The sequence below is a fragment of the Narcine bancroftii genome, chromosome 1 (genome assembly GCF_036971445.1).
Source record: "Narcine bancroftii isolate sNarBan1 chromosome 1, sNarBan1.hap1, whole genome shotgun sequence".
Taxonomy (NCBI): Eukaryota; Metazoa; Chordata; class Chondrichthyes; order Torpediniformes; family Narcinidae; genus Narcine; species Narcine bancroftii.
Genome location: NC_091469.1, coordinates 256894828 through 256919734, shown reverse-complemented (window position 1 = coordinate 256919734; position 24907 = coordinate 256894828). Strand labels below are relative to the sequence as shown.

The following is a 24907-nucleotide window of genomic DNA, read 5'->3' as shown; positions in this document are numbered from 1 at the left end:
TTGCAATCGTTCCAGTGTTTAGTTAACAATTATCGGAGGCACATTCCAAATATACCAATGCTGGGCAGTCTGCTAAAGCCAACTGTTGAAAAAAGACCAGAAAAGGTACTAGAATGATGTGATACAAGCCCAAAGGACCCCAAAACCCAGCAGCAATAGACATTCACCAAGAGTAGTTTTTAAAACAAAAGTTAATTTTAATCAACTTTAAACATGAAAACAGAATCAAACTTTAACTTATCTCAATACTTAACTAACCCAAACGAGCCCCCTTCTAATTCTAAGCGCACGTGTATGATGTGTGTGTAAATTTAAGAAAAGTTCTTGGGTTCACAGTTCAATCTCACCTCCTTCTTCCAAGTTCTCTGGATGCAGGAAATGCTTACAATGTGCACAGAATTTAACGTATAAAGTTCACCAGGCATTGGTGCTCAAAAGGTAAATGTTTACCGATCAGGAAGGTTCTTGTAGGGTTTGCAGAGAGAGATTTGCTGTTCCAGGATTTACACAACTGAGGTACCACCATTAGTCACCTCAATGTCTCGCAGATGAAACTTGCCCCATCAGGGTTTTCCAGATGGTAACCTCTTTCTTTCAGGCTGAGAAGTTGGGCATTTAGGAGTGGTGTTGTCACAGGTAACAGAAAAAGAGGAACAACAGTGGCTTATGCCCCTTGGTCTTTGACAGCTTGTGAACATAACTAGGCACAACTGGAAAAAGAAGGGCTTGCCATAGTATTTGGTGTCAAACAATATTCCTGTCAATACACAACACAGAACTCTGCAACACCTCCCCTGCTAAAAAAAATTGGTCCACAAGAACACATTTTTAACAATTAATGGAAGTATTACATAAATAAAATAAAATAAACACTCCATTTTTTACAGTAAGTATGCGATTAGATTCATATCTACCCAGATTAATATATTGACAAACAATCTGCTATTACATTATCCATCCACTTTATGTGTGTAATAATTAAATCATACTCTTGTAGTAAGCTCCAATTCAATAACCATCTGTTCTTATTTTTCATTTTAGACAGAAAAACTAATGGATTAAGATCAGTATATATCATTAATGGTTTTTGAGCAGTACAAATATACACATCTAAATGTTGCAATGCTAAAACAAGTGCTAATAACTCTTTTTTAATGGTTGAATAATTTTGTTGATGGTCATTAAACTTTTTCGAGAAGTACAAAATAAGATGTTCTACTCCATCACCATACTTCTTCTGTAACAGTACGGCACCAACCGCTTCATCACTGGCATCCACGGCTAAAGAGAATGGCTTTTCAAAGTTAGGAGACACAAGTACAGGCTGATGGCATAAAATGGCCTTTAACATCAGAAACACTTCCTGGCATGCATCTGACCAGATAAATTTTTCTTTCCTTCCAAGTAGTTTTGTTAATGGGAGTGCAATTTCTGCAAAGTTTTTACAAAATCTATGATAGTAACCAATCATACCTAGAAATCTCCAAAGAGCTTTCTTATTACCGGGGATAGGGAACACAGTGATAGCCAATACTTTCGCTCCAACTGGTGCCACCTGTCCCTGTCCTACCACATAACCCAGATAAATTAGAGTGGCATGTCCAAACTCACTCTCGTGCAAATTCACTGTGAGGTGTGCTTCCACCAGTCTCTGAAATAACTGCTCTAATTCAAGCATGTGTTCTTCCCTTGTATCCGTACTAATTACTGAATCATCAATATAGGCTCCTGTATGCTCTAAACCCTGAATTACTGCATTAATCATTCTCTGAAATGTGACAGGTACATTTTTCATCCTGAAAGGCATAACATTATATTCATACAATCTCAAAGGTGTAACAAATGCAGAAATCTCCCTGCCTTTCTCTGTCAAAGGAACACACCAGTATCCTTTTCAAAGATCAATCTTTGTAAGGAACTTAGCCTTCCCCTCCTTATCTATACAATCATCTATTCTGGGAATAGGGAATGCATCAGTCTTTGTCACCATGTTTATCTTTTGATGAGGTGTACAAAACCTAATTAAGCCATCTGGCTTAGGCACCAGAACACAGGGTGAAATCTAATTTCAACTTGATTTTCAGATGATGTCATTTCTGAGCATATCATCACCTCTTGATCCAACAATCTGCTCTTTTCCTGATTAACTCAGTAAGGATGCTGCTCAATAGGCTTAGCATCACTGACCTCCACATCATGACAAGCCACAGTAGTTTTTCTTGGAACATCTGGGAAGATATCCTTAAATTTCATAAGTAATGTCTTCATTACTTCCTTTTCTGATTTAGTCAAATGCATTAACTTGGTTTCTAAGTTTTGCAAAACTATACAATTTTCCAGCCTGGAGCTTATCACTTTTTGTGCTCCATGACCTTCCATGAAACTTATCTCCTCCTTACTTTCATCTATAACTAGCACCTTGGTTGGAATCCTAGTCTCCTCCTCAGTCATTTTCTCAAAGGAAGGTTTAAGCATGTTTACGTGACAGAGCTGTGACTCTCTTCGACGATCAGGCACCTCAATGACATGGTTAATTTTTGATTTCACCTTATATGGTCCTGAAAACTGATTGCATTGGAAACAAAACCAATACTTTGTCACCAGGTTTAATGTCCCTAATTTTTGCTTTTTGATCATACCGAATTTTTATTTTTCCCTGAGCAGTTTTAAAAATTTTCCTTGTCATCTCGCAAGCCTGATGTTATCTGTTCTTAAATTTTAAAACATAATCCAACAGATTTGATTGTATATCATTATGTATCCACTATTCCTTCAACAATAGTAATGGACCCCTGACTTCATGACCAAACACCAACTCAAATGGTCTAAAGCCAAGACACTCCTGAGTTGCCTCTCTAACAGCAAACAATAACAAATGGATTCCTTCATCCCAATCCTTATTATTTTCCACACAATAAGACCTCATCATATTTTTCAGTTAAATTGAACCGTTCCAAGGCCCCTTGACTTTCAGGATGATAGGCAGATGACACAATTTGATGGGCTCCCAATTCATACACCACCTGTTGAAATATTCCAGGCATAAAATTACTCTCCTGGTCTGATTGAATTTCCCTTGGTATGCCAAACAGTTTGAAAAATTTTAGCATAGCCTTCACAATCGTCTTCGCTTTAATGCTTCTCAGTGGAATAGCCTCTGGAAACCTTGAAGTTGTGCACATAAGTGTTAACAAATATTCATTTCCTGCATTGATTTTTAGCAATGGGCCAACACAATCCACTATCGCTTTTGAGAAGGGCTCCCCGAAAGCAGGGATGGGTTGTAAAGGTGCCACTGGTGGTCTTTGATTAGGCTTGCCCACCAGTTGACAGTTGTGACAGGTTCTACAAAAGTTCACAACATCCTTTCTTAATTTCGGCCAATAATACTGTTTCCTTATCTTTTATACTGTCTTCTTCACTCCAAGATGACCTCCTAAAGGTGTACTATGAGTCAACTTTAATATTTCATTCCTGTAAGTTTTGGGAATTACAACTTGCCTTATTACAACCCAGTTTTCACTGGCAGGTATCACTTGTGGTCTCCACATTCTCATCAATATTCCATCTTGAGCAAAGTAACCTACTGGCACAGTTTCAATTTCCTGATTATACAGAATCTTATCTCTTATCCCAGCAAGATCAGGATCATGCTTTTGTCTAGCTATTAATTCCTCTCTTGACAACAGCAAAGTTGGATCCTTAGGTTTGACCTCAATGCTTGCCTCCACTACAGGATCATCACAGACTTTCTCTACCTCTACCTTTTTTCTAGACATGGCTCTAGTAATGGCACACGCAGGGTAGATTTCCAAATCCTTTTCGGACTCATAAACCAATGGCTTACTTGTGAGTTTCACTGCAGGTATGACTTTACCCTCTGCTAAATCATTCCCTAACAAAAGAGAAACTCCATCCACCAGCAGACTTGATCTTATCCCTATCGTAACCGGGCCATTAACTAAGTCTGATTTCATCACTATTCTCTGCAAAGTTATAGGCTCTGCTTCATCACCAATGCCTTTAATTAAATTCACATCTCCAGTATTGGTCTCCTCACGAAAATTCAAAACATTGCTTAATACAAGCGATTGGGCTGCTCCAGTATCCCGCAGGATTTTAACTGGCACATGATTGGATCCTTCTTTAACCGAAATGAAACCTTCAGTCATGAATGGTTTAAAAATAACTTTCTCACTTTGAACACAGGCAGTTGGCACCACCCCTTCCTCTTTCTTTCTTTTCAGTACAGGGCAATTTGCTATTATGTGCCCTGGCTTCTTACAATAGTAGCGAATAACACTTGAAAATTTTTCCTTCACCCATTTCTCTTCCTCTCTTCCTTTAACCTTACTTCTACATTTTCTTTCTACTCTACTTGAATTATCAGCAGTATTCCTTTGAAAGGTTTTCCCTGGTGTCCACTTAGGTTTGTGGGTTAAAGCATATTCCTCTGCGAATTTAGCCAATTCTTGCCAAGTTTTTATATTTTTCTCTGCCAAGTACACTTGAATATTGTCAGGAACACAATTTTTAATCTCCTCAATCAAATGATTTCCCTCAATAAATCAAAGTTATTTTCTACTTTCATTGCAGCACACCACCGATCAAATCACACAACCTTCCTTTAAGCAAAATCCAGGTAAGATTGGGTTGCTGCTTTTATAAAACTCCTGAACTTTTGTCTATAAGCCTCTGGGACTAGTTCATAAGATCAGAGTATAGCCTGCTTTACAAATTCATAATCAGCTGCTTGTTGTACAGTGAGACACGAATACACCTGTTGGGATTTCCCTTTAAGAACACTTTGTAGCAGGAGTGACCACTAGTCTGGTGGCCATTTTAAATTTACAGCTACTTTCTCAAAATGCTGAAAATATTGGTCTATTTCAGCTTCCTAAAATGGAGGAACTAACCTCACTTCTCGAGTGACCAGAAACCTCTCCTCCTGACCACCACATGGGTTTTGGGCTTCTCCCTCTCCTTGCGTTAGGGTCAGCTTTCATTTAGCTAGTTCTAGCTCATGCTTCCATTCTTTCTCTCTCTCCTCCAACTCTAGTTTTCTCAAAGACAACTTTACTTCCTCTGAAGTTTTCTCCTTTGGAAACTGTTCTAATGCAGCTTCTTCAAATACTCCCTTTCCTACATAGTGCTTAACAATCTTTTGGCCAATTTCCTTCTTTTTCATCCCAGTTCTTACTATGAGAAGTTTTCACTTGCCAACTATAACCATCAGTTCTGACTTTTTAGCCATTTTTAGATTAACCACTGAAGGGTTAGGTATGAACTGGTCAATATTCATATTTGCTGGTTTTTCTGCTGGTGATTTATACACTCACCGTTTATTTTTCATTTCAAGCTGGAGGTTGAAAACTCAGACTACTGATAATTAAGCACAAGTCAATCACCCCTAAAGCTTCCAAATTGGTTTGATCCTGGACGATGACCTCAAATTATGTTACAAGATCAAACCAGCAATCACAAAGAAGGCATATCACACAGAGGTAAAGATGAACAATTATTTTATTAACAAAATTCACCTTCAAACTTTAATTCAACCCCCCCCCCTTTTATAACAATGCCCACTGGTTACTATGCAAATCTCTATAGCAGTGTAAAACTAATAAATTCCCCAGCCTAAATATAACATATGTAATTAAAGTCTAAGCTACACTTATAACCACCCCACAGAAAAACTTAGACACAAAACACACAAGACTCACAAAACTTCGATCTCAACCGAAGCAAAGATCATAAACAAAATTCAGTTTGTTTGTTAAACTGAAACCAAAAGATCTTTGAAAGAGAGAGAGAGAGAGAGAGAGGGAGGGAGAGGGAGAGGGAGAGAGAGAACAAAATTCAAAGTTATCTTCTTGTGTTGCTTGCAGAGAGGAACAATGGCTTGGTCCGGATCCTTCCGGCTACCTTCGGAATGTTCATCCTTTTTTGAAATCCCAACATTCTGAACTGTCTTCCAGACAATGACTCAGGTTTTGGGCCTTCTTCCACTCCACTTCCAAGTCCAGAAATTTTTAGATCATCAGTCCGTCTCCCACTCTCTCAGCAATCCACTTTCACCTTGGCTCTCTCAAAGGCAAACTGTCACTTTTTAACATAAAACCACACAACACATAGGTCAATACACAACACAGAACTCTGTAACAATCACATTCTCCAGAAATCCTGCAATGTTACTGAATATGAATTCTTCAGTATTTCAAATGATCTATTTTAAAATGTGTGTATGTATGTAACCTACCAATCTTACCAAATTCCACCCAATATTTATCCATTACAGATGAAACTAGTAACATAGTGGATCATTTGAAAGAACTACTAATATCGAGTCACAATGTTCTTGTCCACTATGACCCAAATAAAGAAGTGACCCTGGCTGTGGACGTGTCACCAGCAGGATTAGGAGTGGTGACAGAAAAAGAGGAACAACCAGTGGATTATGCCCCTGGTCTTTGACAACTTGTGAACATAACTATGCACAACTGGAGAAAGAAGGGCTTGCCATAGTATTTGGTGTCAAATGATTCCACCAATACTTATGTGGTAGGAGGTTTACCTTGGTAACAGATAACAAACCATTAATTTTGTTTTCTAGGCCCTAAAAAGGGGATACCAATGATAGTGGCAACAAGAATTAAAAGATGGGCCATGCAGCTCACTTCATATGATTATGATTTGAAACATAAAGCAGCAGCACAAAACAGCCATGCTGTTGCGTTATCTCATGATCCTCCAAGAGAAATAAATAAGCCTCCTCTTAAATAGACAAATAGTTACTTTCTTTTTAAAAAAAAAGTATTTATTCGTTCAAAGTACAGATAATAAGTAATATATATAACAATAAACCATAAACATGAACGTTATATTTTATATATATATATAAGAAAGAAGAGAAAAGAAAAAAAAGAACCTCCTCCCCCTTCAGCCAGCTCTCCCAAAGAGAGCCATAAAGAGAAGAAAAAAAATTAAGCATATATATAAAGATCTAATCAATGTAAATCAAAATGTAAATATTCTGAATATAACAACCACTTGTTAATAAAGAAACTATAGTTATAGTTATCACACAAAACATATGTAATTTTTTTCCATTATTAAACAATATTTCATCTCATTATACCATCTATTAATATCAATCATATTTGTATCTTTCCACGTACTGGCAATACATTTTTTCGCTACAGATAAAGCTAAATATACAAAAGCAAGTTGAAATTTATCTAATCCCAAACCTTTCAGAGGTTGCAAACTACCCAATAAAAATACTGTCGGATCTAAAGGTATTTTAATCTTATACAGGTATTCTAAAAACAACTGAATTTTCTTCCAAAAATGACCAAACAGCATGAAAAAAAGTTCCAACAGAATTACCACATCTAAAACACAAATCTGATTCATGAAGACCATACTTTTTCAATTTTTCAGGTGTTAAGTAATATTGATGTAGAAAATAATAGTTAATCATTGCATAATGTGCATTTATCAATCTAGTTACACTGTCATAACAAATATCTGACCAATCATTCTCAGAAAAAATAAAACCAATATCCGCTTCCCATTTACTTTTAGATTTATCCCAACCCTTTTTATCCATACCATCCTGTAATATTTGATACATAGATGAAATATAACCCTTCTCTGATACCTTCATAAGAAAAGTCTCAAATTTAGTCATTTCAGGTAAAATCATATCTCTACCAAATACATGTTTTATCAAAGATCGAATTTGATAATAAAGAAACAAAGAGTTCTTATCAATACCATAACTATCCCTCATCTGGTCAAAAGATAAAAATTTACCTTCTTTAAAACAAACTCCCAAATTTTCCACACCTTTAAATCTCCAATGTAATAAACTTCAATTATATATTGAGAAAGAAATAAGTTGATTATTATACAACGGAGTCAAGGCCGATAATTCACCCCTAGAACCTATCATTTTCTTTTTCTTTGTCCATAACTTCATTAAAAGTTTTAATATAGGTACATTATGTTGCTGTAAGAAATTTACATTCCATCTAAACAAAAATTGATGTATTTCAAATTCAGAGATATTTGCCATCTCAATTTTGGCCCAACTAGGGGACCATTCCAAATCCATCAATAAACTAATAAATTTAAATTGGGCTGCTTCATAATAATTTCAAAAATGTGGTAAACGTAGTCCCCCTAATTCATATTTCCAAGTTAATTTATTCAAGGCTACTCTTGAAAATTTACCTCTCCATAAAAACTCCCTAACCATTTTATTCAAATCTCGAAAAGAAATATTATCAAGTAAAGACGGAATAGATTGAAATAAATATTGCATACGTGGAAAAATATTCATCTTAATTGTATTTATTCTGTCCAATAAATTAATAGTCAAATCTTTCCATTTAATCAAATCAGTTTAAATTTTTTTATTAACGGAACATAATTTAATTTATATAAAGATTGATAATTAACATCCAAAATTATACCCAAATACTTAATTCGATCCATCCATTTCAAATTAAGAATATTATTATAAGCTGAATAATCTCCTTCACTCACTGGTAATATTTCGCTTTTTTCCCAATTAACTTTATATCCAGAAAGACATCCATATTGCATCAAACACTCCTTCAAATGTAAAAGTGATCGAGCTAGATTTGTTAGATACACGCAAACAAAGCTGGTGATAAAGGACAACCTTGACGAGTAGATCGGGTCAATTTAAACGGTTCCGAAATCAAACCATTCGTCAATACTCTAGTTACCGGTTTACTATATAAAGCCTTAATCCAACCAATAAAAAAAGGACCAAACTTGAATTTCTCCAGAACTTTGAACAGAAAATTTCACTCAACTCTATCAAACGGTTTTTCGGCATCTAAAGATATCACCATCGGATGGTCTGAAGATTGTCGAAATCTATTAATCAAACTAATCACACGTAAAATATTATCTGAGGCATATCTATTCTTTATGAAACCTGTCTGATCAATATGAATCAGCTTAGGTAAAAATTCAGCCAATCTATTCACTAAAATTTTAGCTATAATTTTATAATCTACATTTAACAATGAAATCGGTCTATATGAGGATACTTTCAAAGGATCTCTATCTTTCTTTGGAATTACTGTAATTAAAGCACTAGAACAAGACTCAGGCAATTCATAATGTTCTCCAACCTGGGATAATACATCTCCAAACACTGTAGAGAAGTCATCATAAAAATATTTATAAAATTCAACCGAAAATCCATCATCACCAGGCGATTTACCGTTTGGCATTTCCATCATAGCCATTTTAATTTCCAAGTCAGTAAATGGTGCTTCCAACTCCTGTATATCTACATCCTCTAATGTCGGTAAATTGAACTGTGATTTAAAAAAATCAATAGATCCATTTCCTTGTTTTCCATCAGATATATATAACTTTTCATAAAATGAACAAAATTCATCATTAATCTCATGAGGTTTATACGTGATAAGCAAATTCCGTCTGACAGCATTAATAGTCCTCGAAACCTGTTCTTTCTTTAATTGCCATGCCAATACCTTATGTGCTTTCTCTCCCCACTCATAATATCGTTGTTTAGTTCTATTAATCATACATTCAAATTGGTAAGATTGTAGAGTATTATATTCCAGTTTCAACCAAGACAATTCTATTTTCTGATTTTCTGTAGCATCTTTCTGAAATTCCTTTTCTAACTCACTAATCCGTTTCTTTAATTCAAGATTTTGATTTAATCGATTCTTTTTTATTTTAGAAGTATAACTAATTATTTGTCCTCTCAAATAAGCTTTCATAGCGTCCCATAATACAAACTTACTTTGAACAGAGTTAGAATTTTCTTTCAAAATAAAATTAATTTGTTTTTTCAAAAAATCAATAAATTCCGTATTTTTTAATAACATTATATTAAACCTCCAACGATAGGCCACCTGAATTTTCTCAGAAGTTGCATATGTAAAATATAACAAAAAATGATCTGAAATTACCCTACTTTTATATTCCACTTGTTGTATTTTCCCCTGTAAATGTGCTGATACTAAAAAAAGTCAATCTTTTAAAAACGATTCATGTCTAGTTGAATAAAAGGAGAAATCCTTCTCTGTCGGATTAAGATGCCTCCAAATATCCACTAAATTAAGATCTTTCATCAACGCCTGAACCTGAACTGCCATTTTAGATTTCTTAACTTTCTTCGGAGATTTATCTTGTAAAGGTTCCAAAACACAGTTAAAATCACCACCAACTAAAATATTTTCATTAGCCTGACCCAGATATAAAAATGCATCATAAATAAATATTTCATAATCTACATTTGGGCATAAATATTAAGTAAAGTCCAAAATTCTCTAAAAATCTTACAATTTAATTTAAGAATACATCCTGCCTTTTCCTCCATTGATTGTAATTCAAAAGATAAATTCTTATGTATCAAAATTGCTACACCTTTAGCCCTGGAATTAAATGAAGAAGAATATACATGCCCTACCCAGTCCCTCTTCAATTTCATACTTTCTTTGACATTCAAATGTGTTTCTTGTAAAAAAGCAAAATCAATTTTCATTTTCTTAATATACACCAAAATGCGCTTACGCTTAATCGGACTATTTAAACCTCGAACATTAAAAGTAGCAAACCTCAACTTTGACATATCTACTGATTTTACTAAGAACTAATAATATCATTATAGAAAAACTCAAATTAATGTAAATAGGCCCTCCAATAGGAGAAAAAAAAACCACAAATTAAAGGCTAAATAAAATGAAAATAAAAAATAAAAATTAAAAAAAATTAATCAAAAAAAAAAGAAGAAAGAGAAACCCCCCCTCCAAAAGGTAGTAACCCCTAAACAAAATTTGGGTGTGGATCACCCACCAGTGGCTGATGACTAATAGAACTTCGAGCCAATCTCTCCCTCCCCAGCCAAACAAAGAATAACATCAAAATATCATAATAATATATAAAATAAGATAAGAATAAGTAAGTTCTTCTGTTCATCCAAGAGATTCCAAACTCGGAGACCCCATTTCCAGAGAAGTTGAACTCTTTCCATTCCCATTTCTCCCATTTCTACCATTTCTTCCATTTCCAGAACAACCAGATTTTTCTTTAGGAGACAATGGTGGACTACATCTTTGTCCTCTTGCATCCGGCAATGAATCAGCAAAAATCATTGCCACACGATCATTGTCAAAAAACCGAGATTGAAATTCTCCATAGAAAACCTTCAACACTGCCGGATAGCGAAAAGTAGACTTATAGCCTTTACACCACAAAACTTCTTTAACTGGATTAAATCGACGCCGACGCTGAATAACCTCTTGACTCAAATCTGGATTTTAAAAAACTCTACTATTCTGAATCGATAACGGAGCCTGTCGTTGTCTCGCCTTTTGCACTGCTAGACGAAGTATTGCTTCTCTGTCCAAATAATTCAAACATCGAATTATCACAGGTTTTGGTGATTGACTAGGCAGAAGTGTTCTTCTTAAAGCTCTATGAGCTCTTTCCAATACCAAGCCTCCTGAGAACGGGTAATTCCAACGATGTCCTTCTCTTGGTGAGTAGTAGTCATTTTTTTTGCAGCTCCCACAGGCAATCTTTGTGGTTTAGGCACTGAAGAAATTAAACCTGAGGCTGTAACAAGCTGTTTAGGCCCTAAATCTTCAACACTCCGAAAATGTAATTTCTTCTGCACTTGAGATTTAGTCTTTTTACCATTAATGGCCATAACAATTCCTTAATACTTTAGACTGAAATTTAAAAAGTTTAAACTTGAAAACAAAGGGTTAAAAACAGGTTCTTAAAAGTTCGGCCAGAGAGGTCGAGATTACACGTCTAGACTCTACGCCATCTTGCCACTCCCCCACAAATAGTTATTTTCGACTAAATTTGAAAAAAATTGTCTTGAGAGATTTCCACAGAGATTTTGTTGGGATTTTCTGGTTTGGCAACGGGTATCTTTGAACAACGTAATACATAATGATTAATAATAATCTAATGTATAATTAGTGGTGTTTTGGAAACATTAAACAGACCACATTAGTGATAGTTTCTTGGCTCACCATGTTAGTAATAACATTAGACAACATTGAGTCAGATATGTGTGATTTCGGTACAGGCAGTTTCCGGGGTATGAACGTACGACGTACAGACAACTCGTACTTATGAAGGGATTATGCGCGGCTTCAGCAGTTCATCAGCTCAAGGAAGAAGAACACCATCTGTCATTTTAAGTCAGATCATGTTGTCATTAACACCGTTAAATGTGTAACTTTGTATTTGGTTTAAATTTTTCTCTTATTTACCATTGTAACTAGGACTTCAAAGCGTAAATCCATTGCAAGCACTAGCGATGTATCAAAGAAAAGGAAAATGATCACTATTTAAAATAAAGTGGAAATGATAAAGCGATCGGAAAGACATGAAATGCCATCAGTCATTGGAAAAGCATTATTCTATAGTTGGTGAACAATCGGAACAATTTTAAAGGAAGTGAGAATAATGGAACATGTGAAAGACCCTGTCCCAATGAATGCTATAAGTAATGCAATGGTTTAATTATTGAAATGGAAAGGCTATTGATAATTTGGTGAATTTCTATTGCTGCTGGGTTTTGGAGTCCTCTGGGCCTGAAACAATACCAATGAAAGAAGTTAGACTTTTTAAATCTTCATGATGTGAAAGTAACATTAGGCTTGCAATTTGTGATACAGTAATGATATTGGGTTTATTGCCAAGTACTATGTACATTATTATTGTAATTCTTAAATAAATATTCACAGTTACAGTCAGTGCATGAAAAAAAAAGGTATTTCAATTGTGCAGATAAATCTTTTTGGTGGCCCTGGAGTAGTTTATGGCTCAGGTGGTAAGAAGAGGTTCAAGAGCCTGATTATTGTCAGATAAAATTTGTTCTTGAAATAAAGGTACTAGCAGTATCTCTAAAGGTTGTTGATCTGATTTGAAATTAGAACCTATCAATAACCACTCCTTTTCTCTAAAATGTTAACTGAAGAAAATTCTTGTTACCTTGGACTAATGGATCTTGTTGATTTTCAATTCATTCTCCTGGAACAACAAAGTAGGAAGTCTCGTAAAACATCAAGAAAAGCTTTTTCACCACTGCTTTGAGCACTGCCTTCTGAAGAAAACGTTATAAGCACAACTGCTTCTAAACCAGCAAAAATTCTCAGGCCTCATCATTCTTATTTTACTCGAGCTTCTGTTCTTCTCTGATAACTCATTAGTTTTTATTTAAAATTCATCTTTTTTGTTTTTCCTTCCATCTAATATAACTTACCACCACTTCCTTTCAACAGGGTTCTCTTGAAACAGATTATAAAACCTATTGATCTTGTTGCACATGCATTTAAATCACCTCCTTTCTTTCTTTCTATCTATCCATCTACCTATCTCTGCGTATCTATCTATGTCCGTCTGTCTATCAATCTATCTATCTATAAATTGCAGATTTCATTGACATTGCCAGTGATACACTATCAATAACTCAAAAGTCTAGAGTTACGGAACTATAGCCTTTTATTTACAATAAATCCCATGCTGTCTGTAAGGAGTTTGTACTTTTCCTCATGTCTGCATGGGTTTATCCCAAGGGTTCCGGTTTCCTCCAACCATTCAAAATGTAGGTTAATTGGGTATAATTGGGCGGCACGGGCTTGTGGGCTGAAATGGCCTGTTTCCGTGCTCTATGTCTAAATTTTTTTTAAAATTACATTTAAAATTTAAAATATTGTTCACAATAGGAAATTTTTCTATCGCTTTTGTGAGTGTGCTGATCTGATTATTGCTTTAAAATGATTCCTTCACAGCTGAGTATGGCCTTCAGAGATAAGATGCACACTTTATCAAGGCCAAAATTCTGCAGTTATAATACAACTTGAATATGTTTTCAACTTTCTTAATACTTGCTGTTAAAGGTCAGCAACACTGGTAAGAAAAAAATGATTACTCATCCTTACTTGCCCAGAGGGCATTGAGGGGCGACAACACAGCGTTGAACTGAAGTAACATGTGAGTCATCATCTTAAAAGATGAAGAATAGTTTTGAAAATAATTTCCATTAGATCTTTCAGGATAATCTACAGCCAATAAATTACCCTAAACAGATGGTCACAGAGGCAGTATATAAAAATACTGAAGTGGTTGAACTTTCACAATTCTCAACCAGTTTTCCTGATACATTATACTAAACCACAATTTAGGAGATTCACTAAATGAATTTTATGATCCCTCAATTCTATAATCTTCACATTGTTGGTGCATAGCATAATAACTGGGCTACAGTTTTAAAGTCTGAAACAAGATTATGAGTGACCGCACAAAATAGAAGTTGGTTAATTAACGAGTAAATGTCAAAGATACAGAATAATTAATATTGATCGTTATTGTCCTCTATTTGCTGCTTATTTGAGCTGAAGGTGCAGCAGCCTTTGGAAAACTAGGTGTATTTGTTGATTCCTGGGATGCAGATTGGAGCATGAACATGCTTTGTCAGTACTCTAGTTACTAAAAGGTCCCAGTGAGATTCTTGACATCATATTTGAGGGTTAGGAAGCTATTTAATGCTTTTTGAATCTAATCACAAAATTGATTATTCAAGGAATAAAGAAAAGAAAGGCCCAAATTATCCTCTGCCCTTATATTTTGTGCTGGTCTTTTATGGGATCCCTAAAGCCATGTTAATTTGTTGTATTCTTATGATTCCTGATGTCTGAGTTTCATCACCTGTTCATGCTGTTCAGAGAATGGGAATCTGGTTTCGCATTCAAACAGCAATAGACCAGAAGCAGTGTCACTGGACAGCCCTGATGATCTTGTGAGAGCTTTTACTGTCATCAGATCTCTCCCACTATCTCTAAATGACGCCTAATGACTTCATAGAAACATAGAATATAGAAGCAGGAATAGGTCATTCGACCCTTCGAGCCTGCTCCGCCATTCAACGAGATCATGGCTGATCTTAAAGTTCAGTACCCCGTCATCATGACTTCAGTCATGTTGGAAGAGTTAAAATAGAAGTAAGCAATTTAAAATATAAAACACAAAATTTCTTTTATGGTGTGTCTCAGAGCATTTATATTCGCTTGCTAATTTTTCCTCAAATCAATTCTCATCAACTTTCCCAAGCTTCTACCACCTACCTAAAAAGTCACAGTGAATTATGGCAGACAACAAACATTCAAACTTGCATTGTCTTTGGGATCTGGGTGGAAACCTGACCACCCAGAAGAAATTCACACAATGACATGGTGAACTTGCAAACTCCACATCGACAACTCCAGAAAACCGAATCAGAGTTATTGGAGGTTGTGAATCAGCGGCTCAACCAAATGCATTTCTTTCCATAAAGCAAATCATTAAGCTTCACTTGTGTTTTTAATTAAGATTGGATACTAAGTTCAAAAATGGGAGGTCACTCCAAAGCTAAACATGGAATGTACCTCAGCCTCATCTCAGTACATTCCAGATCTGCTGATGCGTTCAAAGCGAGAAACAATATGATCTGACCCAGCATACTCCACGTGCCAGTGTTGCATTGCACAGTCATGTCATTCCAGAAAAAGCTCATATTCCCCAGCCAAAAATTAGTGTAGACCTGCCTATCATCATGTAACTTTGCAGTGAAACTGTGAAACAAAAAAACTATTGTTGATATGAGACACCAATTTTAGGATTGAAAGTAAATGCAGAGCTGTGATTAGGGATTTCAAAAGAAAAACAAATGTGTTAGTAAATACTGAGGGAAGGGAGAAAATAAATTATGCATATACTTAGCAGTTCATGAAACAAGAGACAAGTGTAGCTTAGGTCATTGGAGCTGAAATGCCACTATGACAGGAAATAAACCGGCACCCACAGATGTCCACACAGAAAGTGATTGTTCTCAACTTTGTCCGTGTGCTTCAGAGTTCAGATCTATTTATGACTTGCTGAACTCAAAATATTGCCCAAGCAAGCAGATTTATGTATTCAGCTGTAGATTTACTGTGACGATGGTCTTATTTCACTGCCCATTGTGGTTATTTATTTTGCAGTTCAGGTAGCCTTCAGGTACACTTGTAAGTATACTGAGTAATAGGCCTTCACTGCAATGTACTTACAATACTTAAATATGACACTAAATGCTGTTTAAATACTCTACCACCATTCTTCCACAAATATCCCTTCTTTATTATGACCCATGACACAAGTTGTGGGCAATGGCATAGCTAGTAGAGCTGCTGCCTCACAGCTCTGACAATATGCGTTTAATCCTGAATTCTGATGGAGCATATATGTTCTTCCAGTCTGAAGTTTGAATCTTCTCATTTGTGACTGTGTGGGTTTCTTGCTAATACTCGGATTTTTGCTTGCATTCCAAAAATGTGCAGATCAATATGTTAATTGGACATTGGCCATGAGTATATAAGTGAATGGTAGAATCTATGGGAAATGATGGGAATGTAAGGAAAAATAAAACAATATTCAGGAAGGATTCATGTTAATGGGGGCATAATGGTTGGCACAGGCTCAGAGGGCCAAAAGACCTGTGTCTGAAGTGTGAATTTATGACCTACGATTAAAAAAAATAATTGTATAGCCTATGCAGTATGTTGTTTGCAAAATGAGTTGACAATATTTGCACCCAGGATTATCACAATTGGAAGTAAGCACAGAGCACAAAAAAACTGTGGAATTTGAGAAATAAAGTAAATCTAGAGATAAGGTACACCCAACAGTGAATAAGTGGCACATTTATAGTTGAAACAGGGCCTCTATTACATTCTTTGTACACCCACGAGTTTGTGGCCAAGGAAGAGATGTTATCACCAATGCTCATCGACTGTGGCAGGAAGTTGTAGATCCAGTAGTGGGGGTGTGGAAGGCAGGGAAGACTTTGGGCAGAAGTGAAATCTAATGGTTTGGAAGACATGGAGAATAGTACACTTAAATAATTTAATCTTTCATATGCACAGAAGTACAATAATGAACAGCAAAATAACAAATTTTTAGGTTTACAATGGTAGAATCCCTTAGATCCCTAGTTGTATATTACGGGGGTATACAAGCCTCCTAATTGAACGATTTATGAATCAGGGAGAATATAAGGAAAAGCTCAGCTCAAGCTCACTGTTAGCAGGGAGCTATGACCTCTTCAGAAAAACAAAAAGCCTTTCTATATAGCCATAATTAAGTATGATACATAATAGAATTAATAGTAGAATATCATTTAGTGTAATAATATCTGAAACTATTTTAACCTAAAGGGGACTAGGTGTCACCTTACTGGAAAGATTCTTGGATGATTCTTGGAATGGTTCAGTTCAACCACCTGGGGAAAGAAATTCAAGGAACAGAGTGGCAATGAATCATAGCCATTTGATGGACCCTGACTATGAAAACCATCTATAAAGACTGCATTAGCCTCTATTACTTGACATATTAACAAGAGTTTAACAATATGTGTAAGTATTTTATTTATTCAGTTCACTGTGATTCTTCCAGCAAGAAACCATTAACAAACCCCATGAGTGTGACTTGCCCTTAGTCAATGGTTCACTCAACTTGTCTAGAGTTTGTAACTAAAGCACTAAGTTTTCTGAAATTCCCAATCTCATTTCTGTTTCCCTGTTTGGTATACCTAATGAATTTCACAAGAAATGTGTGCAAGATCTGGAGTATCAGACTTCCTGGTAACGGAAAGCAGTCTCAAATTTGCATCTTTCGATATTTGTTAAGATGTGAATATCAAAACACAAGCCACAATATATTATTTGCTACCCAAAGCTGAGAATTCCACCAGCATTTCCCAAGATGCAGCAGTCTGGTTAGTTTGGCTATCTATCCCTGTTAGTCAATGGCAACATGTCAAGTGATAGAGAATGCACATGTTCTGCATTGAGACCTTTGTACCTTAGATCTCATACATCATATCCAAGTGTAGGCACACTCCTACATCCTCGCTATTTCACCTGAGTACGAGACATGAGCTGGTTAGTAGGTACCAAAATCAGAAGAATGCTAAACCACCTCACCAATACACCTTGGTGAAACAATGAACAAATACGCTGGATTCTAATGGCTATTAAGTGAAATTCAGAGACTCGACATACCACAGATGATTCAAGAGTCAAGATTCCTTTATTATTAGATAATAAAACAGATGTGATTTTGCACAAAATTGACTTTAGTCTGCCGTAAGGCAGACAAAGATTTGCCATCAGCAGAAATTGCCCAACATCCCTTAACAGTCATAGAAAGATAGGCAAAAGAGTGTCTTCCCAGGGTCACTGAGAGTCCACGTATTCACCTCCAGTCCTCCCACAACCTCTGCAGCCAAGCAGAATTCAACCATCAGCAATCCTAGATCCAAATCCAAACCTTCAGTACCTCGGCACCCTCCTGTATCCCTGGTATTCCTTCAGGTAGACTCAAGCCAGTCTCCAGAGATCTGCAGCCTGGTGTACGTCCTTTGACCACAATCGCTAGCAGCTTGCAAACTATGTGGGTTCCTTGCCTGAAGGTCACAGCCTGCCATTTGTGTGCTCTTCAGCTGGTGCATCGCTGTGGTCACCATCCCATCGGGTTAGCTCCTTTACTTCACCTTCTCAAATGAGAGGAGGAGGTGGCCTCTCCATTTTCTGGTGCTATGCACCAGTCCTCTGCTTCCCCAGAGTCTGCAACCCCTCGAGGCCACTGCTGAACACAGGCGCGGCTATCTTGGGCCCAGAGGCCAGAGTTGCAGTATTTTAAAATAGCCATCTTTAACAGATCATTTAAAGCCTGTACAGAGCCATCAGTAGTTGGACTGGGCAGCAGAACCCTGCAGGGGAGCATTGTGTCTCCTTTCCCCGCTCTGTGCAGGTCCATACTAGCAGCAGTGCTGCCATTACAGCAGCTCCGGCAGCGCCACCATTTTCCATGCATCCCTCGCTCCATCAGTGGGAAGATTTATGCAGATAAACTATGAGAAGCCTTTGAGCTGAGGTTGTTTCTCAAGTAGGATGCCCAGTCACCATTTAAATTTAAAGCAGTAAAATACAAAAGTCTGCAGAGACTGTGATTGAAGTAAAATGCTGGAGAAACTCACCAGATCAAACAGTGTCCTTAACATAGCAAAGATAAAGATGCATAACCTATATTTTGGGCTTGAGCTCTTCATCAATGTATAGAAAAATGTTGGCAGCGGGGCTGCAGTGCTGCTGGACCACACCGGAGTACCATTCCAGCACCTCACAGCCGCTCCAGCACCTCATGGGGTTGCAACAGGGCTGCTCCGCACCTCATTGCTCCAGGCGGGGAGATGGTGGTGGCAGCAGCATTCCTCCCCCCCCCACTGCTGAGTGCTATTCTGGACATACTATCTGTTTCTTCCACAACTGGCGTCCTCCTTCCTCATCCTACCGTTTGCTCTTAATTATACAATGCCAAATGCAACATGGCAGCCACCAAAGTCCGGTCTCGAGAAAACTCTTTGTCATCAATTTTGCTGAACACTGCCTCCTAAAAAATTCACATTGCACCATGGTTGGCAGGGGCCCGAATAAAAGGGTAATGAGGGGAGGTGTGGTCACAAAGTCAGGAGGTAATAGGTGGAGAAGGGAGAGAGGGCCCCTCAACAAGCAAGATGGCTAGGTGAATAAAAAGGAGAGTTGACGGGGAAGGGAAGGGAGAGGGAAAGGAGAGCAGGTTAGCAGAAACCAGGAAAGTCAATGTCAATGCCATCTGGCTGGAGAGTGTCCTGACATAAAATTTGAATTGTTCAGTTTCTGAAAATATCTGAAACAGTCTCTGTGGAGAATATGAATCTTGCATACACTCCAGTAGTTTTAAGTATAAGCATGTCTTTTAAAAACATTTTGTGCTATAACCTTTGATCCATTGATTTACCATGTGCAGCTGTTTGGATAAGTTTATGTTGATGATTTTAAAAAGTGTTCGTTTTATTATTTCCCACTATTTCTGATATTTAATTTTCATTTTTACCTGGATAACATAACTTTTTCTTTTGAGTTAAAAGATGAGATCTGGCCAACATATTTGCTGTGTGCTGTTAATATAATTTTCTATACTTTCACCTTAAGTAAATGTTCTCCAGAAGAAAGTTCAAAATTCAATTTTTTTGTCAGAGTACAAACATGACATCGCATACAATCCTCAGATTCTTTTTCCTGCAGGCCAGGCAGAATTTCTAATTACCAGTAATTGTAACTTTCTCTCTCCCTCTCTCACTTCTCCCCATCTGTTACCCATGTCTCTCTCACCCATAACTGTAAACTGTACTCAAGAAGAAATAAATGTATACAAAAGAAAAAATAAATAAAAGAATGAAATGTAAACAAGCTGACTGTACAAATACAGAAAATCAATATTCAGTAATAAGAAAAGAGCAAATAAGTCATTAAATAAGTCTCTGAATAGGTCTGTTGTTCAGGAGCCTGATGGTTGAGGGGTAGGAGTTATTCTTAATCCTGGAGGTCTTGAGATACCTGTACCTCTTTCTGCATGGTAGCAGTGAGAACAGAGCATGTCCTGGGTGTTGTGGATCCTTGATGATTGCTACTGCTCTCCGATGGCAGAGTTCTATGTAGATGTTCTCAATATTGGGGTGAATTTTGCCTGTGATTTACCTTTGGCAGGGTTTGCCACTCAGAGGTATTGGTGCCTCCATTACCAAGCCATGATGCAGCCAGTCAGCACATTTTCCACTGCACATCTGTAGAAGTTTGCCACGGCTTTCTGCTGATATATTACATCTCTGCAAGCTCCTGAGGATTTATAGGCACTAATGTTATTTCTTCATGATGGCATTAGTATGATGGCTCTGGAAAAAGTCGTCCGAGATGGTGATTCCCAGGAATTGAAATTTGATCACCCTTTCAACCTCTGATCCCCCAATGATCACTAGATCTTACACCTCTGATTTTCCTTTCCAAAAGTCTACAATCAGCTCCTTGAACCTGGTGACATTGAATTCGAGTTGATCACACATCATTCAGCTAAGTTTTCAATTTCCCTCCTATATGCTAACACATCGCCCCCCCCCCACCCCACTTTTTATTCATGTGGTATGGTCAGCAGATTTATATTATTGTCATTTGGTCCCACATAGTCTTAGAGCGGGTAAGTGCATAACCCTGTGGTTCTTCATTGCCTATGGAGATTGTGGAAGAAGTATTCTTGTCAATCAGTAGATTGGGGTCTGGAGGTGAGGAAATCCAGGATCCAATTACACAGTGGGGTATTGACCCAGATCTTGCTGATCAGTTTTTTATTATTTCTTTATTTTTCATACTGTGAACCATATCAACCAAAATATGTACAAACGTTTCTCATTAAATATACACAATGGCATTTTCCCCCTTTTTCCCCACCTTCCCTCCCTCCTCTAAAACCAATAAATATTCAACATATACCATACAATAAAACATGTCCACACAAAGGAAAAACAAACAAGAAAAATGTGTCATCTACTTTTACATACTAAATCAAGTCACTTTTGTCTTCTAATCATTTTAGGGGATGGAGGTCCCGAGGCAAGCTCTCTCTGTTATGTTTCATGTATGGTTCCCAAATTTGTTCAAACAGTGTGACTTTATTTTTTAAATTATATGTTATTTTTTTCTAATGGAATACAATTATTCATTTCCATGCACCATTGCTGTATTCTCAGGCTCTCTTCCATTTTCCAAGTTGACATTATACATAATGAATCTATCATTATGGATATTATAAGATGATCATAATGAATCTTTTTTGCGCTTCATCCAGTTTGAGGCCTAATTCTTTACTTCTTATATTACTTAGAAGAAAGATCTCTGGATTATGTTGTTTTTTGTGATTTTATTTAATATCTGAATTAGATATTCCCAAAACTTTTTCACTTTCTCACATGCCCAAATTGCATGTACTTTCACCTTAAGTTGTTCCATTTCCTTCTTACAGCGAAAACATTTATCTGATAATGTTGGATCCCATTTTTTTTAACTTTTGGGGCGTGATATATAACCTGTGTAACCAATTAGACTGTATTATGCGTAACCTTGTGTTTATTATATTCTTCATAGTTCCAGAACATAACTTTTCCCATGTTTCATTTTTTATCTTTATGTTTAAATCCTTTTCCCACTTTTGTTTGGGTTTAGAGCTTATTTCATCATTTTCCTTATCTTGCAGTTTGATGTACATGTTCGTTATCAATCTTTTAATTATCATTGTGTCTATAATCAGATATTCAAAGCTGTTTCCTTCTGGTAATCTCAGTCTGTTTCCCAATTTATCCATTAAGTAAGCTTTCAGTTGATGGTATGCAAACATTGTACCATGAGTTATTCCACACTTGTTCAATTGTTCAAATGTTAGTAAGTTATTTCCCAAAAAACAATTTTCTGTTCTTTTAATTCCTTTTCTCTCCCATTCTCTAAAGGAAAGGTTATCTATTGTAAAAGGGATTAGCTGATTTTGCATCAATAATAATTTTGGTGTTTGGTAATTTGTTTTTCTTTTCTAAGTGAATCTTCTTCCATATATTGAGTAAATGATGCAATACTGGTGAGCTTTTATATCGTACCAGCTTTTCATCACATTTATAAAGTATATATTCCGGTACCTTCTCCCCTATTTTATCAAGCTCTATCTTAGTCCAATTTGGTTTTTCCTTTGTCTGATAAAAATCTGATAAATAACTTAATTGTGCTGCTCTATAATAATTTTTAAAGTTTAGTAACTGCAAACCACCTTGGTTGTACCTCTTTGTTAATTTATCTGATGCTATCCTCGGTTTCCCTAAAAAATTTCTTATTATTATCTATAGTTCATTAAAGAATTTCTCTGTTAAGGGAATTGGTAACAATAGAAATAAATATTGTATCCTTGGGAAGACATTCATTTTAATGCAATTTAACCTCCCTATCAACGTTAGCGGTAATTCTTTCCAATGTTCTAAGTCTTCCTGCAATTTCTTTATTAGTGGCTGATAATTTAATTTGTACAAGTGACTTAAATTATTATCTAACCTAATACCTAGGTATCGGATTGCTTGTGTTTGCCATTTAAATGGTGATTCTTTTTTAAATTCTGTATAATCCGCATTACTCATTGGCATCACTTCACTTTTATTTGCGTTGATCTTGTACCCCGATATTTCTCCATACTCCTTCAATTTCTTATGTAGTTCTTTTATTGATATTTCTGGTTCTGCTAAGTATACTATGATGTCATCTGCAAATAAACTGATTTATACTCCTTCTCCTTTATTTTTATCCCTTTTATTTTATTTTCTGTTCTTATCAGTTCTGCCAATGGTTCTATTGCTAAAGTGAACAGTGAGGGAAATAATGGACATCCCTGCCTAGTTGACCCACTTAATTTAAATTGGTTCGATACATATCCATTTACTGTTACCTTTGCCAATGGTCCATTATATAATGCTTTAATCCAATTAATATATTTTTCTGGTAAATTGAACCTCTGAAATACTTTGAATAAATAATTCCATTCTACCCTGTCAAAGGCTTTTTTCTGCATCTAAAGCAACAGCCACTGTTGGCATCTTATTTCCTTGAACTGCATGAATTAGATTAAAAAATTTACAGACATTATCCGCTGTTTGTCTTTTCTTAATAAATCCAGTTTGATCTTGTTTTACTATTTTTGGTACACAGTAAGCCAATCTGTTTGCTAATAATTTTGCTATTATCTTATAATCTGAATTAAGTAGAGATATTGGTCTATATGATGCTGGTGTTAGTGGATCCTTCCCCATCTTTGGTATTACTGTAATTATTGCTGTCTTACATGAATCTGGCAAGTTTTGTGTTTCTTCTATCTGGTTCATTACTTCCAGGAGAGGAGGAATTATTAACTCTTTAAATGTTTTATGGAATTCTATTGAGAATCCATCCTCTCCAGGCATTTTATTATTTGGCAGCTTTATTAATATGTCCTGTACTTCCTCTATTTCAAATGGTTTTATCAGTTTGTTTTGTTCCTCTTCTTGCAATTTTGGCAGTTCAATTTTAGCTAAAAACTCTTCTATTTTATCATCTTTCCCCTCGTTTCAGTTTGGTATAATTGTTCATAAAATTCCTTAAAGTTCTCATTAATATCCATTGGATTATATGTAATTTGTTTGTCCTTTTTCCTTGATGCTGATACAGTTCTTTTAGTTTGTTCTGTTTAAAGTTGCCAGGCTAATATTTTGTGTATTTTTTCTCCTAGTTCATAATACTTTTGCTTTCTTTTCATTATGTTCTTCTCCGCCTTATATGTTTATGATGTTTCACATTTTATTTTTTTGTCCGCCAATTCTCTTCTTTTTGTTATATCATCCCTCGTTGCTAGTTTCTTTACTATACTTACTATCTCCCTTTCCAACTGCTCTATTTCCCGATTGTAGTCCTTTTTCATCTTAGTTACCTATCTTATTATCTGCCCTCTAATTAAAACTTTCATTGTGTCCCATAATATAAATTTGTCTTTCACTGATTCCATATTTATTTCAAAGTACGTTTTAATTTGGCGTTCAATAAACTCTCTAAATTCCTGCCTTTTAAGTAGCATGGATTTTAACCTCCATCTATATGTTCTTGATGGGATGTCCTCCAGTTCTATTGCTAATAACAGGGGTGAATGATCAGATAGCAATCTAGTTTTATATTCAGTTTTCCTAACTCTCCCTTGAATATGGGCCGAAAACAAAAACATATCAATCCTTGAGTATGTTTTACGCCTACTCAAATAATATGAATATTCCTTCTCTTTTGGGTGCTGTCTCCTCCATATATCCATAAGTTTCATTTCCTGCATTGATTTAACCATACATTTGGCCACTTTATTATTTTTGCTATCTTTTGTCCAGTTTTATCCAACATTGGATCCAAATTAAGGATAAAATCCCCTCCTA

At 36.1% G+C, this 24907-nt stretch overlaps 1 long non-coding RNA gene across 1 annotated transcript in view; it reads right to left on the bottom strand.

Annotated features, from left to right (window-relative positions):
* Positions 1-24907, bottom strand: part of LOC138742007 (uncharacterized) — a 132075-nt gene that overhangs the window by 94337 nt on the left and 12831 nt on the right. The window contains exon 2 of the long non-coding RNA XR_011343934.1: positions 13033-13071. This is a non-coding gene — a long non-coding RNA (uncharacterized lncRNA). The remainder of the gene's footprint in view (positions 1-13032; positions 13072-24907) is intronic.